Genomic DNA, 18626 nt, shown 5'->3' on the forward strand with positions numbered 1-18626 from the left:
TTTTTTCTGTTTTATAGCTTATATTTGGAGGATTTCAGGTAAATTCTTAAGATTCAGTAGTTAATTTTTAAATATTAGTCCATTGTGAGATCATATAGTAAAGTAACTACCTTGATTCATCTCTGGAGGTGAGGGAAAGTATCAAATTCCCTCTGATTTTAATCCATTCTTTGTGCAGAAAAAATCTGTAATTATTCCATTGGAGAAGATGATGATATACTTGTGAAGGTTTTTTAGTACTTTAAAAAAAAATAATGTTTATCCTGGACTATTCAAATTTTTAAAGCTTTTTGCTTAGCAGTTCTAGTAAACGATGTTTGATAGAGATGACAAAAAGCATCCTGCTTACTTCCCCAAGTTGACATCCTTTTATTTATGATTGATCAAAATTCAGCATATTTTAAAATACCTGTTCCTCGCTCTCATGTGATAGTCTAGAATATCAATTGTCAGACTGTAATTCTGTTAAATCATTGCATAAGCACTTGATTTCTGAGGGAAAATTTTGCTACCTGTAGTTACTGTGGGTTTTAAAGGTGTACTAGAAGAGCCATTTTCAATATGCCATTCAAAAGTACCATCAATGAATAATCCAGAGAAAAACTCACAACTGAGAGACTGTAATAGAAACAGGATGAAGTCTGAAAACTTGGTTATGTGCATGGTTATGATTGCTTCTGCTATTATCTGCTATCTCAAGATTTTTAAAAGGAAATGAAGGAGCTGATTATATTAATAAACCACAAAATAAGATCTTCAGTTGATTCAGTCTAGCTCTCTCCAACTGAGATATTTGTTTAGGCATGGTCAGTGGAGAGTATTTCTAGGGCACAACAGATTTCATCCAGTCAGAATCTCCCAAAATAGCTCAGATGAATCATGCTGTGAAGTGTCTCTGATTCGAAAGGACCTGCAGTGAGATGCTGCTTAAAACTAGGTAAGAGGAATTTCATCCACATAACTGCATTCCCAGTGATCTGATGCGTCCATGAGCAAGGTTTATACCATTTAAAATAATTTCAAGTTAGACTTTTCAGGTAATGAAATAAAATTATTAATTCTTCCATGTGAGTCACTGCTGCAAAGTCCCAGGAATGTTGCCAAGGATTTGGAGTGCCCAGGTGTAGGAAGTGTGGATTTAGGTGTAGCAGAGAAATGGAAATAATAAAACAAATATTGGGAAGGGCAAGGTTATTGTGAGGATACTGAAAGCTTTATTTCTCTTCAATAAAAAAAATGCCAAGAGAAAAGGTGCACTGCGAAGAGAGGACAATTGTGAGGGAAAGAGAGAAATCATTTAATCCAAAGAACAATGCCAGGACAGAAACAATTGGCAGAAAACCAGACTGGAAGTTGGAAGATTTCTAGCAATCAACASAGTGGTGTTCTGGAGGAGATTCCCAATAAGGTGGTCAGGTTTTGTTTTTCCACACACGTCTGACAGTTTGCAAGGTAGAAAATGACACATTTATAAAAGGGAGTGGAAACACGGTTGCCTCTGATATCGGGAGCTTGGACTGGATATGCCCCACTTTGATCCTAGAAGGGGATGTGTATGCATGACTGCACTTAGTGAAGTGACAGTAATTATGCTGTAGTTATGCCTATACTATCAGTGTGAATATGTTGTGGTGCTTCTTTAAACTTGTAATTAATACTAATGGAGCTCTCAGAAACTGAAGGGTTCCTCATTTAAAAACCCTGTGTTTTCTCTGAGTGCAACAACAGTTTGCAAACTTATCCCATTTCTTGAAAAACTCCATATTAATGAAAGGAAGGACTAAATATTATCTGTTGATAACAAACAGCTCAGAAGGTTTCTTACTGTGTAGGCTGAATACCTTTTGTCAGCACTGTGCTTCTGCTACATGTGTTTCCCCTTRGTATTGCATTTATTGTATTAGACATGATTGTAGATTAATACTTTCCCTACATATTCTGCTAACCACAACTTTGTGTTTGCTGTGAAGATGTTASCATGAATAAGAAAAAATATAGGCTTTGTGCAAAAATTCAAACTACATGTTTTCTAACAATCTATAAAGAGAAGAAAGAATTTTCTGGTGCTAAAATTCGGTCTCAGAAATTGAGTTAGTTGGCACTTTATGAAAGTACAGAATTATGAATTTATTTGCATGCAAAGCTCAGCAAACAACTAAATGTGCGTGCAGCAAGAGAGTRTCCCCAGTCTGAGATGTGCTGCAAGGTTGTGGGGCCTGCAAGACAGAAGATGTTGTACCACCTTATTTTGTTGTTGCAGCTGCTGTTACATGACAATTCCCTTAAATTTGCTGACCTGTTGAATTACATCAAGTCTTGTAAAAAAAAAAACAAAACCTTCCTCTTTTTTTGTCTTTATATTGTGAAATTACGGAACATACCACTGTGTCATTCTTTGGAACAGGTTTCCTTTTGAAATAGCAGGTGGAACTCTGGTAGTTCATTGCATGAGTGCTGCATCCCTGTTCTGATGTGCTGTGTCTCTTCCAGGTGTGCAGCTGCCATTCCATCTGACAGCAGGACTGTGTTTGCTGCTCCACGAGCTGCAGGTAAGCCCTGAGAGCRCTGCCCAGGGTTTGTGTCCCTGTCACATGAGCAGCGCTGGCAYATGGAGCTGTGAGGAGCGTGGCTGCTCTCCATCCCACGGTGCCTTTCCAGGACACTGAGGGGACAACCCCTCTGGGGCTTTCATGGGGCTCCCAAGGAGCTCAGTCATGGTGCTTCTCTTCACAGCACAGGACTGGGTTTCAAATCAGAATGGGCCATTGGAACACATCATTTAAAATCTCAGGTTTTTACATTTTGTGCTGTTATTCCCCTGCATTTTGTCTTTCATACAGGAAATTATTTTTATTTAATCCACTATTTATCTTCATAACAAGAGTGATTTTTCATAAAACAAAGTATCAAAATTCATGCCTCTTACCCAATTTAAATTTTACCAAATTCAGCTTTGAGCCATTGTTCCATTGTTTTCTGCTGGCACTTATAGGTGGTATTTGTTTTCCTGTAATGACTGCTAGATATTTGTTCAAGTCAGCCAAAATAGATCTGAGACCTCTTAAGACTTTGACTGTAGCATGTGTTCTCCAGTATTCAGTAATGGTGTCTCTTCCTCCATCTCTGTTTTTCCCATATCCTTTTCAAAATGCACAGAATCCTCTAAATGTAACTGTAGGATTATTACTGATCCTGCAGCTGGAGGTAAAAGCCAGTTGTCTGTTGCYTCTTCACCAGCCCTTTGAACATCACAGGGCTGTGCTAAACATTTTGTGTTGGGACTTTAAGTTGAATGTGAATGGCTGTGTTTACYCTGTGTTTATTCTGTCCCCTTCAACAATGACTCACTCAGTTTCTCCTTCCAAGCCCAGGATGGATTTTGAGCTCATGATTATTGACAAAGATTTTCATTCTCCACTTCAAATCCTTTTGGTTAGGTTCATACTAAAAATTGCTCGATACCTTTATTTTTCCTCTTCCTTCAGGAAAAGGAAATTATATAAGAATCTTTATTTTTATGATGGATTCTGCTCATACTTCCAGCTGATGTAAATATGTAATCTCAGCAGAATATCAAGTCACAATGAAAAGTTTATGAACAGGTCTTTTGAATTAAAATATATATTGAGAACCTCTTCAGTTCAAACGTCACTGAGTTAGGATACTGCTCATCCAGTATACAACCATGTAAATGGGATTTGCATTTTGATGTTRAAATAGAAATATTCAGGAATATTACCTATGAGTGTGAAAGACAAGTGTGACCAGCTACTTAATGCTTAATTAGTAGAATACAGTCATWTCACTTCTTGCTTTGTGTCTATGATCTTTTCTTTCCATTACTGTAGTTATTTGTTTTGTGTATCTAGAGAAAATTTWGCTCTACCTTCTGCTGAACAAAAAAACATGGAAAGAGAAACAAGGGATCTGAATCTCTGCTTGTCGGATGGTGAAGCCAGCTGTCCAAACAGACTGCATATTTGGTTATAAATTTATTGGAAGATGAGTGTGTTTTATTAATTAGAATGTGCACTTTTGCTATTATCTTTGCATAGAATAGAGCTGAATATAAACCCATTTAATCACAGTGAATACTAATATTAGTAGAATGGGGAGGAAGAAATTCTCTTTTTGTCATATAATTTTCTTCTGGAAAATTTATTTCAAACAACAAGTTTAAAAAATAAAAAGGCAACAATGATATCTTGGTTAGAATCTATGGATRTGTTGCTCCTAGAGGTAGGTATCCTACTGAGCAGTATCCACACACCAGATTACATAATAAAATAATTATTTTTACAGTGCCTGGACTATGTTGACAAAAACTTCCCTGCTTTCACCAGTAGAAGAAATTGTCAGCTCCCACTTTAAAAGCAATTTAGCCTGTGTGTAATATAGTTTGTGCTGGCTGCAATATTTTTGCTGTAGATGTTACCCTGGGCTTTTATAAATCAAGAAATCTGCACACTGAATRCTTTTATCAAACAATTATGCAGAAAGTATTTACCATTTCCCCTACTTCTTCAGAGTCCTTTGGTCTTTTTTATCAGTAGTATATTGTAAAAGTTCTTTTATTACACAGTTGAAAGTTATCCAGTTATTTCTGTTTGGGAAARCACAATGACTGGAAATAATACCTGTACTTCTTAAATTGGACAAAATTGCAGTGTACTGAAAAAAAAAAWTAATATGGAATGATATGTTTAAAAAAACAAACAAAACCTTGTAGGATACACTGATCAAAGTTGAGCTTAGCTATTAGTAGAACATTTTTTCATTAAATGGAAGGAAACTTGAATAACTCTACATATGTAAAAGACCAGCATTCGCTCTTAAGGAAAATCCCAAAYGTAGAGTATGCTATTGTTTTCTGTGCATGTGGTGACCAGTCCGGCTTATATTAAGTTGAAATTACTGCCATCTGGTGGGGAAAATAGTGTTATATCCCAACAGTTTGAAGGAATTCAGTCAGGGTTGCATCCTCTGCAGCCGTGTGAATGTTGTGTGTGTGTTTGCACACACCTATACAGAGATAGATACATCTATATATAAGCATATGTATTAGCATTTGGTTGCTGATTTTAAAAGAGATTTCAAATATTCACTGATACAGAATGGCCTGCTGAATCAGAGATTGATCAAGGGCAGAGAAAAGTAGGAAAGAAAATAAAGAATACTTCATAGGTAGAAAAGTTAGATATTCAACATGTGTGCTGTGGTCCTGCTGGTGTCCAGCTCACACTCCTGAACTACGTTAATATTGATAATCACATACAAGCCTTGTTCCCAGAGTATTTCTTCACAGGTGGAGATTTTATACTTTGTGCAGTGTTTATAGTAGCACTTCCTATGTCATCATTTCATAGAATCATAGAATGGCTGGGTTGGAGGGGAACTTAAAGATGATTTTKTCCCAACCCCTGACCAGGTTGCTCAGATCCCCATCCAGCCCGGCCTTGGGCMCATCCAGGGATGRGGCAGCCACAGCTTTTCTGGGAAACCTGTGCCAGTGCCTCTCCACCCTCACAGTAAGGAATTCCTTCCTAATCTCTGATCTAAACCTGCTCTCTGTCAGTTTTAAGACTTTCCCCCTTGTCCTGTCTCTCTCCAGCATGGTCTTGTCTCTCTCCAGCTTTCCTGCAGACTCCCTTCAGGTACYTGAAGGCTGCAACTCCATCACCCCAATTTCTTTTCCTTTCCAGGCTGAACATCTCTAATTCTCCCAGCCTTTCCTCCCAGGAGAGGTACTCCATTCCTCCAATCAACTTGGTGGCCTCCTCTGAACTCTGTGTTAGAGATGRCCACCAACTATTTCTGCAAAAAACATCTAGCTAAATCTGGTAATTTTGCCTCCATTCTTTGCTCAGATTTTCTCTTTGGYGCAGTGACTTTGATCCCCCTTGAGTCTTGACAGATACCTGTGTTAACTATTGCCTGATTCTTGAAGGATCAACCCAATAGGAATGGAATTGTATGAGTAGGACATCAGGGGAGTCTGGGGGGCATTTTACACTTATTAAATTAGTTTTTCTCCAGGAGCTAAAACTTTTACATGGGATGTAACAGTCAGTGAAGTGAATGATAAATGAAGTGGTAATAGAAGTGAGATTCAGTTGTGGGAGACAATGTCAGATGTCTAGTAATAAATTGCTCAGTAACCATATGGGAATAATAACTGSTATCCAGAATTTGTTCTTATTTCATCATTATGGTGTCTGAAGGCTCCACACAAGATTGATCTGCTTTATGTACAAGTATTGAATAGGTTTTGTCCTTGTTGTATGCCGTTTTCTTCTGGTGGACAAGAATGCAAGCAGTTCCTTGCTCTTAACATGCAGAATAAATTCCCATTTTCTCWATTGRATTTGTATAAAAAATGTRTTTTTAACACATCTTTGAAGAGTGMAGGAAAAGTTAGGGGGATCCAAACATCCCATGGAATGACTAGTGGTGCAGCCAAACCCCAGGGGCAGAGTAACATTATATTCCTCTTTAAAGGGATAACTAAATGTTGCCACCCTATCCTTCTCATCTCTCAATTGAAGTCTTGTTTATTTTRTTTAAGATTCTTTTTTTCAGTTGGTTGGTCTTTGCTGCCTATTGTATTTTTTTTTCTTTTGTTTTGTTTCCTTTTTGTCTYTTTCCTTCTTCTGAACTCTCTAGGAGCCAGAATCCTGCCCAGATAACATCTGTCAAAAGGAAAACCATTGACCTTGTAATCCTGTCATTCTGCTTTTAAGACTGCATTGCACATGCAGGTGTCTGATTTCTTCAGGTTTTAGAGGAAGTACTTTTTCATGACTTTGCAATGTAATTGCCTAATGGTTTTTCAAGGAGACACACACTTTTCACATAGCAAGGSTCTTACTGGGAAGGTTTAACAGTAAGAGGGCTGGGTGGGTACATGAATTAAGCAGGTGCTTCGAACTCAAGCCCACAGCTTGAACCATGCAGGGCAAAGAACTCTCTCTGACTCGGTCTTGTTTATTCAAGACAGAAAAGTGAACAGCTTTCAGAAGGAAAATTGTCCCTGGTTCTGTCTTCCAGCCTTTAACTCAACATAGTTTACTTTGTGCTGTGTGAAAGGAGCACCTAAGTTGAGTAGCTCTTGATTACRAAACTGGCTCCATTTTGTTTCCACTGCTGCTTGTAAAATGACCAGAGGTGATGATGCCTTATCTGGTTTACCTCAGAGACAGGACTAAATTAAGAGAATACAAAGCAGTTATATTCATTCAAGGGCCTTCAGGTRCATTTAGGGYAGTCACAGCCCACGTAGGGGCTACACCCAAAAGTGGACAATCAGTCACAAGTTGTTCATGCTTTACAAGATTTGTCCATTTGCATATTGGTGGTTAATTCTCTAATTACAGCTTCAGCCAATGAAGTCATTTGCTCCAAATTTGCTCCCCCCAATTCTCTGTTGTTTACATATCTTGGGGCCTAAGACAGTGAGGTGTCCTTGAGTTTGGGGCCTGGAGAGGAATTGTTTTGACTAAAGTGGGAGAACTGCTTAGCACTGTATATGGAGCCTGGAGTTAAACACTGAAGGATTACAGGATTACAGAAACATGAAAAATATAGAAGCTAAAATCCTAAGGCATCAGCGAAGTGTTCTTTAAAATCCTGGTGACACTGAGATACAAGCTTTCTGGAATATCTTGTTCTTTTTCTCTGCTAGTGTCTTTTTCTTCTTTTTCTTTTCATTTTGCCCTCTCTTTCCCATTTCCCCCCCCCTTCCCATGGATAGCTTCACGTATTTATTTATAATCATCAGGGATTAATAAGCAATTTGATAGCTAGATGGCAATTGCTCTCTCTGCTTAGGATAACTGAACTGTAAGGAAGTTATTGGAGGAAAAAGATGAAGTAATGTGAGACAAAATTAGGAGGATGTATCTTCTGAACCAAAATTGGCCATCTTTTATAGTGTCTGTTAGGGTGGGATAGAGTTTAAGGTTATATGATTTGAGTTACAAAGTCAGAGTGTGGAATGCATTAAAGTATCTAAAATTTCACTTCCTTAAATCAAAACTGGTTATAGACATGACCTTACTCAATGAGAAGTTAATACAGAAACGAGTCCAGCTCTCTGAACTCCTTATGGAGAAAATCAGAGCAGAGCCCCACAGCAATCTCAGCTACCTTTGAAAATCTGTAAGGAAGTGGATGCACTTTTCCAGGAACACTCTGATAGATGTGATAATTGTATTTGATAATTGCATCTCCATGCTTGGAAGTGTTCAGGACAGGTCTAGACAAGCTGCTGAGAAACCTGAAGCAGGTCTGAGATGATTGCTCAAGTCCCTTTCAACCCAGGCCATTCTATGATATGACTTCAATATCCCTTCCAAGCTCATCTATTCTGTGGTTCCATTATATGAAAAGTAGCTTTCTAAAGAGAAGATTTTCCCAAAGAATAAAGATTTCAGTGTGAGATCATACTTCTTATCTTGAAGGTGATGAGCAGCTGAATCTGCTTTTAAAAAAAACTACCTTAATTTTAAGGTAGGAAATCACTGTAATGAATGCAATTTATGACACTGGGACTTTTTAGGTCCTTAATACATTTTGTCTCCTCAGCCTTTCTAAGGACTGTTTGGGGCRGTGGGAGCCACATCCTATGGGAACGTAAGTGTAAGGCACAATTCTTTTACATAGCTTTGTCTCTGACACAAACAGAGACATATGCATATGCATTTACTAAAAAAATAAAAGAGAATAAACCTTATCAAAATATGATATTTTGTACTTAGTTTCCCCCTTAGGGAAAGAGGAAATGAGCTGAATGTGACAGACATAACTTCTAGCTCTTAACAGATYACTGAGGGTACTTTGATAAAGGCAGTAAAAAGACTATGCCTCTAAGAGAACACAAAATATTTTTAATGGTTCTTTATTTGTTTCCTAAAGCAAATAAATTTAAATATTTTASAGTTTTCAGACTACCAGGGTTTTATTTTAAAATTCTGTGTGTTAACAATCTGAAGATCAGTAAAATGCAAACAATAGTTTCTGAAATCCTTGTATCGTCATCTCTGGTTTAGAGGGAACACCCTCTCTCTGGGGTAGAAAAGTAATTTAGTGTAGGACACTAAGCAATTTTGGCTGCTCTTAAAGAAATATCTCAAGTAAAACAAACTTTTCTGTATTTCATGTTGTTCTTATTCCTGCAATACTCTGGAAACTTCAAATCTCAAATTGTTCAGGTTTGCTGAATTCAAGAAATGCTTTAAATTATTTTCCACAGATGGGGTTAAGTTCTGAGAAAACCAGTTTCAGTAAAATGTCACTGTGATGATGTTCCTTTTCTTAGTGTATTTTTCCATTTAGAGAGGGTCACACTACTGATCTGACTTGAATTTTGCCTGATCTTCTGTGTTGCATCTTAATCTAGAATGGTCTTTGTGCTTCAAATCAGTATTTCATTTACGTACTGCTTTAAAATTGCTGAAAATRTAGCAGTGATATATTTTATGAAGTTTAAGTGGGGTTTTTTGTATGTCTCCCCCTTAACTCAGCATCACAGAAAATTTTGAGTTGGAAGGGAGCAAAAGGATCATCAAGTCCGACATCTTAAGAGTGAGTGGCCCATACATTTTCTTATTTCAAGAGTACTTGAGGGAGGTACTTGTGCAGCAYCTGAGAACTCTCACAACTCAAGCAAAAGAAAACTGGGGGAATGTGTTTTAAATGTCCAGAAATAGGTAGTCTGAAAAACATCAGCTTGTAAGAGGTTTGATTCAGGTGCCCAAAATAAAGTACCCTTGATAATTTCCTGCTTTCTCATGTAATGGTGTTGTGTGTGGATGTGCTGTGCTCTATCTAAAGTGAAGAAAGCTTGTGGAGTGCTTGGGTAGGACAGCATTTGCCAAAGAAACAACTTCCAGAAATGAATAATTGTATGAAAAGATGCAAGTAATAATAATGAAAAGTGTCTTCAGTAACTGAGTAATAGGACCAAAAAGATGTGCTGAAAAGGTATTTAGACAATGACAACTGCCCTTCCTGGAGAGTTGTCTCCTTCTGAATATCTGTTTAGATTGTAAATTATGTATTGTCCTAGAAAGACTGTTTTGCACTAAGAATATAAACCAAAATTTACCGTTCAGGATTTCTTATTTGATTGTTTTAATGTATTTTCATTGTTAAATATATGTATGTATTATGTATGAAATATATATTAATGCGTCTATGTATCAAATAGCAAAACCTCATATTTTGAAGCTACTTTGAGGTTACAAAGTTGAGCAGCAGAAAATAGCCTATAAATAGGCACGTCTGAAAATTAACATCTGTTATATTTTATTTTTTTTTAAATATACTGAATGTTTTAATGCATATTTTTTCTTCTCGTGAATATTATATTGGCATTCAGACTTGCATATACATTCTAAATTTTCTCTGTACATAAATACTGTTCCAAGACCCTTTGCAATCTGTGGTTTTCACCAACTTTATTATAAGCTTTGTTTTGAGAATCTTCTTAGAAATGGTGGTTGAATACGATATCAAACGAAAATTTGGAAGAAAACAAGTTTGTTTGTTGGGGTTTTTAATAGCTGCCAGGTCCTCCAGGAGGGTTTTGCTCCTTACTGGAAAGTTTAGTATTTTAATTTCTGATTAGCCTTTAAAATTTTGTATTTTAATTCAGCTCTGCATAGTTGTAGTGCAATGGGTGTCAGCAGAATAATTTTTAAGGGGTGATTTCAAAGTCAACATGTTTATGCGTATATAGGCTCTACATCAGCACACTATTAGACCTCTACAAAGAAATTCCTCATCATTTTTTATTGTTTTTTTGCTTTATTCACAGAGATATCATTGTCATATTTCAGAGTGATCTAATTATTATTGACATGGCATTCCAACTTTGCAAAACCAAAGACTGACTCATGAAGTGGGTGATGGAGGAAAATGAGAGTGGGAGATTAGGTGAAAAACTGAGAGATTTTGTGARCAAAGTTAGGTTCTTTTCCTCCTTTGTTTCAATCACCAGAAGGCCATAGTACAGAAAGAATGGGGCAGTTTGATTGTTTSACTGATTTTGCTGAAGAGCTCTTTTCATGGAAAACTACTGAATTTAGAGCTCTGAAAACACACAGACATAAATGTAATCTAAGTAATAATGAAATGTAGGAAGAGGACACACAACTGGCCATAGGCTAGTGTTGAAAGCAGTCTGAGCATCCAGCTGGCAGAGCTGTTCCCTCAGTTTTTGTAGTTATGGTAAATAAAAATATAAAAAAATCCATGATATTTTGCTGAGAGAATCTCTGGTGGGAGACTGAGAAAGCGAGAGCTGGCTAAAACAGGTAAGGGTGCTTTTACAGTTGTAGCTCCCTAGCATGATGGGAARCATGTGAAGTAATAGAGAAAAAAACTCAGAGGGGTTGGAGCATAAASGTTTCTCCAAGCCAGAGAAGGATGGTATGACATAATTAACACATCAGATTTTGGAACATTTGGTTGARGATATKGAGGGGAAAAGCCATACTAACAACTGATKACATAGAGTATCCTACCTATAAAACACAGAAGAAATTAATTTGTCCTATCAKYRARGGCTRGCTGTTAAAGGTTTTAGAAAAAYTGGATTTTAWGGAGAGGATTTCTRTGAGGCCAAGTTTYAATTTTTTWTTTTTTTTTTAGTGATGCACAGCTTGARTCAATGGCCAGATGTTCACWGAGAGATAACTGAAGAAGACTGTATTTAATTTGGRYAGAGGAATGCTCCTCCTAAAAGATTAAATAGAATGGAGGATGGCAAGGGTGTATGAGTTGCAAGCTGGCTGTCTCCATTTATGCTTTACAGACTTGAAGTGTTGTTGTATATGTTTGCTTTTTCCACTGATGTGAGTSACATCTACTTCATTTTTTGATTGATCTTTTTAGAAGCCCAGGTGGAGTTTGAGAGAAGTCTGATAAAAATGAATTCATCAATACTTGCTCTATGAAAAATATTTACACAGACTAAAAAAAAGTCCCCTTTTAAATGTTAGGAAGACCAGACAAGAGTTTTCTAGAGGAGAGCTGTTTCCTTGAAGAGTGGATGCTTTTACAAAGTTCTGAATAATGGTTCATKAGACACCACATGAGGCAGCTTGGTTTTAAACCTTGTGGAATTCACTTTACAATCATTGTCTTTCTGAGYTGTTGGGAAGGGGCACAGACAGTGAGATGTGGCTCAGGGCTGGGTGACAGTTTGACAGGTAAGCAGCCATCTGATTTACCAGCAATTTTGTGTTTTCATGTATATAGTCAATGATGGCCAGAATGGGCAAAATGCCTGGTGGTGCCATTTATTCATCTTTTCAAATGGAGAAGATTGCTGCGTTTGGTTTTGGTTTTTTTTTTTTCTTTTTTTTCCAGAATATGTTAGTGTAAATGTTAGAGTTGCTTGTCTATTTTCAGCGAAGCTAATTTTCCAGATCTGAGCTCTGTTGGCTTCASTTATTGGAAGTGAATACCAAATAACCACAAAAAGCACAAGAATTCAGTGTTTTATAAGAAATCAGTTCGAATTCATTTAACAGCATTTGGTTTCATTTAACTACATTTGAAAACTTTGAAGCTGAGGCTAATAGGCCAGTACCCAACTCTGAGYCCTGTTCATCCATATTAAACATACATAAACTATATGTAAACAATTGGGTTCACTTTTTTTTTCTCCTTTTCTCCTTCTACTCTCTCCCCTCCACCCGGTATGGCAAAATATCCAGTCCTGGCAAGACTGAGAAGWTTACTTTGTTTCTTGTTATTGCTTGGCTATCCAAATTCATTCTTAGCATCCAAGCAAGTTATTCCACTATGGTAAAGCAAAAACAGTCTCAGCTGCTTCATTGATGTTTTTGTTCCTTACATTTAAACAGAATTTCAGTATAGTTTCATAGAAATGACTGGATTTAATTTCTGTATCCTCATGTGACTCTTTAGAATGTAATTGAAGGTAGCTAAGGCCATGAACTGCTTTTACAGCCTCCATTTCATTTACAGAGGTTTGTTGGAAGCAGTGGGCAGTACCAGTACTCAGTAATTTTTGGGAGGTTTGCTCTCTAAAAGCAGCAGTGTAAAGACCATGCTAAAGAGAGTGCAAACTGTGAAAAGCTAATATGTCAATTGTATGTAAAGCATTTTTTAGTTTGTTGTGTCACTGTGCTGTGCTGTGACATACTTCTGAGCRGGTCACTTGCATCCTAGAAACCGGTTTGGGCATTAATTACTGCAGGACTCAGCCAGCTGCAGCCACCTCCCGTAAGAAAGAGGAAAGGATTCTTGGCTGTTCTGCATGTGGGCATTGAGGACATAAATTCAGAGACTGACTGAGTGGCAGATGTATTCTGGATCACTGCATTTTATGAATATTGTATTGTTCCAGTTTTAGTTGTCATCTGTTCCCTATCCTTTGTCTCCTCAGTGTTTTCATAAATGACAAACATTGTCCAGAGGGACTTTGGAAACATATCTCATCTTTGAACTTTGTGTTGAGTACAAGATGGTCATCTGAAGCTCAGTGTGTTAAAGCTTTGAGGATGCAGTGTTTAAAAAGCGTAGGTAGGARCAGTGCTGAAGTGGCAGAACTAAAATAGAAAATGAGATACTTCACTCAAGCGTAGTGAAAACTCGAAGCAACAATAATGAGAATCATAGGGGAAGCTGCTGTTTAAAGTGAACATCATCAGCCTGGATAACTGCATGAGATTGGGAGCAAAGAGTCTTTTTCTTTATAGGGGAAAAAGTTAGAACGGCAGAAATTCATTGTCTGAGGTAAACGAGTGAAAGGGACCACTGACTACTGGTACAAATGTTTTTTAAATAATCTCAGAGCACCCTGGCAATTAACTGTGTACTTTCTCTTCCAGACTTTCAGTGAAGTCTGGGGGTTGCCTATTTTGCATTAAGCTTTTTATGGCTTTTCCCCACCTCTATTTATATTAATTTATAGGACAGGATTATTAGACCTGTTTTATTGWCCTGCAAAGAAGGCAGAGAAAGAAAGAAAGACACCAAAACTGAGATCTTAGAAGCACCCAGCCTCCATCAGGAAAGGTTTTATTAACCTTGCTGGTTTTTGTATCTGTGTCCCAGGGGTCAGCTCATAGCTGAGGAAATCTTCTGGGCTRGAATGAGGGATTCAATCAATTGTGCCATCTCAAGGCTGGTACCATAACCAGTGAGACCTCTTTTTGAGATTTTGTTGTGTTGATCATATATTCTCTCTATAAAATGAGTTTCAAAGWGTTGAAGCTGGTGTGCCATACTAGYAGCCATTTGATTTGGTATTTGCTTTCCAGATGGATTTCACTAGCATACCTGCAGTAAAATGTCTTTCTGAAAAAATTATTCAAGATGATGTCCAAGGTTAATTCAAGATTATTCAAGACATGAATAGAGAAAAAATTCCWGATTAGGAGAATCAGTTTACCAAAACAGATTCTGATTTTTTCGTCTTCTTTAGTTTCTGCCTCATACTAATTACATTTTCTTACAAGACAGTGTAATATTATTCATGATGAAACAGATGACCTCACATTAAAAATTTTATAATGTAGGCAACTTTTTTTATGGTTTGAGGAAATTTAGAGCAACTTTGCCACAACTTTATTTTCTGTGCAAAGCACGTTGTTCAGCTGTGGATACCTGAACACCTGAATCCACTTTAAATTCCACAAATTCAGATGGACCTCTTTGCAACAACGATACCTTAATATTTTTGGTTTCCTAGGGCGATTTTTCCTGAAGTGTGATCATTATTGATAATAATGATAATTATGAAATTTRTCATATTTGAAACACTGGCTTGTTGCGTGTCATGGGTATTAAAATATCTTCTGTAGTACAGCTGAATTGTAAGGATGAGTGGCATAACACACCTAATAGCTATTTAGTGGCATTCCCTGAGAGGAGATATAACCAGATGAAAAGGAATGGTGAGATTCTAGTTTCCTTTGTTCATAAAGTTTGTTTCCTAAAGCAAGATAGCAAAATTACTACAGTTGTGCCAATGCTGTGCTACATTCCAATTACTCTGCTTTTAATGAGGAGAAAAGGAAGGACCGAGGCAGTGTGATGAGACCTGCTGTTGCAGCAGGCACTATTAACTTCTGAGACCTTTTATTTAACATTTCTATCTTCATTCTCCAGCCCTAAACCTTCAGAACCATCTCTGGTCTGTGGTGTTTCAAGCAGGTATCTGAACTGCAGGCCTTCATCCAAATGTAGTGCAGAGCCAAAACCAGGTGCAATCAAATCAAATGCATTCTTTTAACTCAAATTTACATTTCTGAAACCATCCAGCACAGGCTGTGGTATGTGCACATCCTTYACCATGGAGCATCTCTAACAGAATAATATATGGACTATATAATGTCTGTATGCCTGCACTGCACAGAAGATGAGTTTTGCTTTCTGRCTTGACTCATGTAAGAAAACATCTTCTCAAGACAAATATGCCACTGCTTGCCTTTTGAAAAATACTTGTGGAAGGCCTGAAAGGGCACAGAGAACATTTTCCCAGCACAAACAAAATTCTAGTTATGTAATTTCTTTGGCTTCAAGGATCAAGCAAGCTGTTTGGTTCTATACTGGGATTTTGAACCTGCCAACTCTGACAGCTTCACATGATCATGTAACTGTTGTTTGGTGGTGTTACAGAAAACCTCTCTGCTTAGCTTGCTTTAACCTTGTCCTTCAGGTGAGGTTCAAACAATGCCTCCTCTTCAAAGATGTATCTGTCAGCAATTAATGTGAAAGTCAGATAATCTGTTCTCCCATAGAAAACAATTGCATTTTTTACGAGTGAAAAGTGGGCAACATTTTGAGATTATGAATAAAAAGAASAAAAGGAGAAGAGAATTTCAAGCTCTTTTGTGTAGGGATTTATGAGCTTTTGTTTTGCCAATATAGCATGCAAAAATATTACTAAAGGCTACAWAAAAATTAATAGTTCTTTGTAAGGAAATTCAGATATTTTTATGGCAATTACTCTAAAGGTTTTTTGTTCTGAACCATGCASGTACCATCCTACCATAACAAGGACTTTTTAAAAATACTTACATGTGCTGTTGGGTGGGTGAAGGAGGAACTTTTTATATTTTACAAAATTTCCTTTTATACTTTTGTCTTTAAAAGGTGTTGTAAACAGCAGTTATTATATACAATCATATAATATTCTAGGCACCCCAGTATAGATTTCAAATAAATGTCTCTTTATTAAATGTCTTTTCCAACATCCTGGAGTGTGATTTACTTTCAGCTCTTTTAAAATAAGCATGCTAATCATAAATCCAAACAGTATTGTTTTAACTTTTCTTGTTTTGTAATTAGCATGTTATTCTCAATAATTTAATTTTTTCTAGATTATTTTATTTAACTTTTGGTCAATATCTTCATCAAGACTATCCAGCACCTCAGGAGACCAAGTCCTTAGACCTACTTTACAATAAACACAGGGAAAAGTCCTTATCAGCCAGAAGTTGTTTTTTGGTTGGTTYGTTGCCTTTTTCTTTTTCCAGTTTTAAACTGACCAGASTCTTCCCACATGGGTGTGCCTCTAAATCCCTTCCAAATTAAACACAGAGATATAAAACCAGTATACAAACAATARCAATAGAAGTGCATCTTATTCATCCCTTCTTGCTTTTCTTCATGAGGATCCTTAAGGGTGGCCTTCACGTAATCTAGGAGAGAGAAATGCACTTAGATCCACATCCTGCTGTCTCATGTGACCTGCTTTGATTAGAGTTTTAATTGTAATCATTTTACAGTAGAACAGTGGTTCCTAATCTTCATTGAAGCTGTCATCTTTGGAGGGAGCTTGATTAGAAACATATTTTAACCCATCAATTTCTTTCCTTAATTCTGAGGGAAAAAATGTAAATTGTAATTCCACCTGCTTTTATAACTGTATATATGGTTATGTAGCTTTTTCCCATGCTCCAAACTGGTCCTTTAAACTCGTTCATCACCCACCCAGAGACTGTGTTRCCTATCTTATTATTATGTTATTAAATAAAAATAATTTTCTCATAGTAACGATGGGAAAGAAAATAAGACCTCTTCCAAATCCTATAGAGCTGAACACATCATACAGCTTTTTATGTACAAGTATCATCCATGAAATTGTTAATTAACTTCAGGAGTATTAGTTTAATCTAGCTGTGAATTCTCATTGCAGCTAACATCAAAGGCATGAAATTAGTTGTRGTATTTCTACTATATATACATGTGTGTATTTGTAGGCATAAATATATGGCAACTGAAGGTTTCCAGGGCTTGCATTACTCTTTTGGGGGCTTTTTCCYCCTCAAATGTGATATGATCAGATCCTGTAATGTTGAGGAACAGCAGCMAAAACCAGGAGCCTTAGAAAATGTTGATAAACAAGTAACAGAATGGGTAAGATTGACTTCCTTACCATGACCACAGTGGTTTCCCAGACTGTATACAAATGGAGTTTTGGAAGACTCTTGGACACTTGCCACTAGTTAGGAATAAAATCATTCAAGATGAGGAATAATCACAAATATTATGCTAAACCTTTCAAATTATCTAGCCATGGTATGCTGGAAGGAGAAGGTGACTGTGCATTATAATATTGCAAATTTTTAACAGAAAGTGCCTGGAGGTGACAAACCAGATTGGTGGTTTTTAATGAAAGCGAATACAGTTAATCTGTGTATACTTTCATTGACAAGGTTCTGCACTTAGGAGTACAGCACAGATGGTATAAGCAATGAATACTTATGTCTGACTGTAATTGATCCTATCAACAATGACATACCTTTAACTGGGTTGTATCACTTTACGTCACATATGGTTAATTAAGGAAGAAGGGCCCAAATACACTAAGGAGATTTTTGTGTTTATACTTAGGAAAACAGTCTAGACAGGTGTTAATGTAAATGAAGTTAGTACTTGTCAAAGGTGAAATTCTCCATATGTAGCCCTGCTTCAGTCTCCAAATAAATATAATTTGGATATGTCTACATTAGCAAGTAGTGAGGAGCAATAGGACCTGATCTGCAGAGACAAACAGTTGATGCTGAGGATCCGCTTTCCCCACTGCAGGGATCAGTGGGAGAAGGGAGTTGCTTCAGTCGGGCTCTGCTCTGGTCCCACTGATTGAGTGCCCAGAAATGACTGGAGATCATGACTGGGTGCAGTCTTGGAGGGGGTCATTTGGTTTAGATTCTTTCCCTGTATTTAGTACCTTATGTGTATCTTGGGCAGCTACATTTTTTTATCTGTTAAACAAAGCTTGCTCTTAATTTCCGTTGTCTTTCAACCTCAGTGAGAAGACCTTTGCTTCCTGAAGCAGCCCCTCCTAGSATGCTTCCTGATTTGCAATCACAGACATGGCTTATCTTCCACTATGGGTAGATGCCTGGCCCATGATGGTGTAACGCAACATCATCCAGTAGAGTTTGTGTTAATTTTTTTTTTGAATGTGCATGTATTTGGATTTGTCTTTAGCTGGGAAATCTGTCTCTTGTAGAAATACTGTTGGAAAAATTACATGTCCTAAATTCTTTCCTTTTGTGGACTGTATTTTCCACTGCCAAGCACACCTTCCCTTTGCTTTGTCCAATATGGAAAATGATCTGACAAAACAGAACTTGATGTGT

The 18626-nt window shown here is 37.1% G+C and overlaps 1 long non-coding RNA gene across 2 annotated transcripts in view; it reads left to right on the forward strand.

Annotated features, from left to right (window-relative positions):
* The window catches only part of LOC130575012 (uncharacterized), a 313637-nt gene that overhangs the window by 88975 nt on the left and 206036 nt on the right, over positions 1–18626 (forward strand). For both annotated transcript variants that reach the window (XR_008965511.1, XR_008965510.1), the window contains exon 3: positions 2491–2549. This is a non-coding gene — a long non-coding RNA (uncharacterized LOC130575012). The remainder of the gene's footprint in view (positions 1–2490; positions 2550–18626) is intronic.

This window comes from Malurus melanocephalus, unplaced genomic scaffold (assembly GCF_030028575.1).
Source record: "Malurus melanocephalus ecotype Western Australia unplaced genomic scaffold, MMel_1.1 scaffold_95, whole genome shotgun sequence".
Taxonomy (NCBI): Eukaryota; Metazoa; Chordata; class Aves; order Passeriformes; family Maluridae; genus Malurus; species Malurus melanocephalus.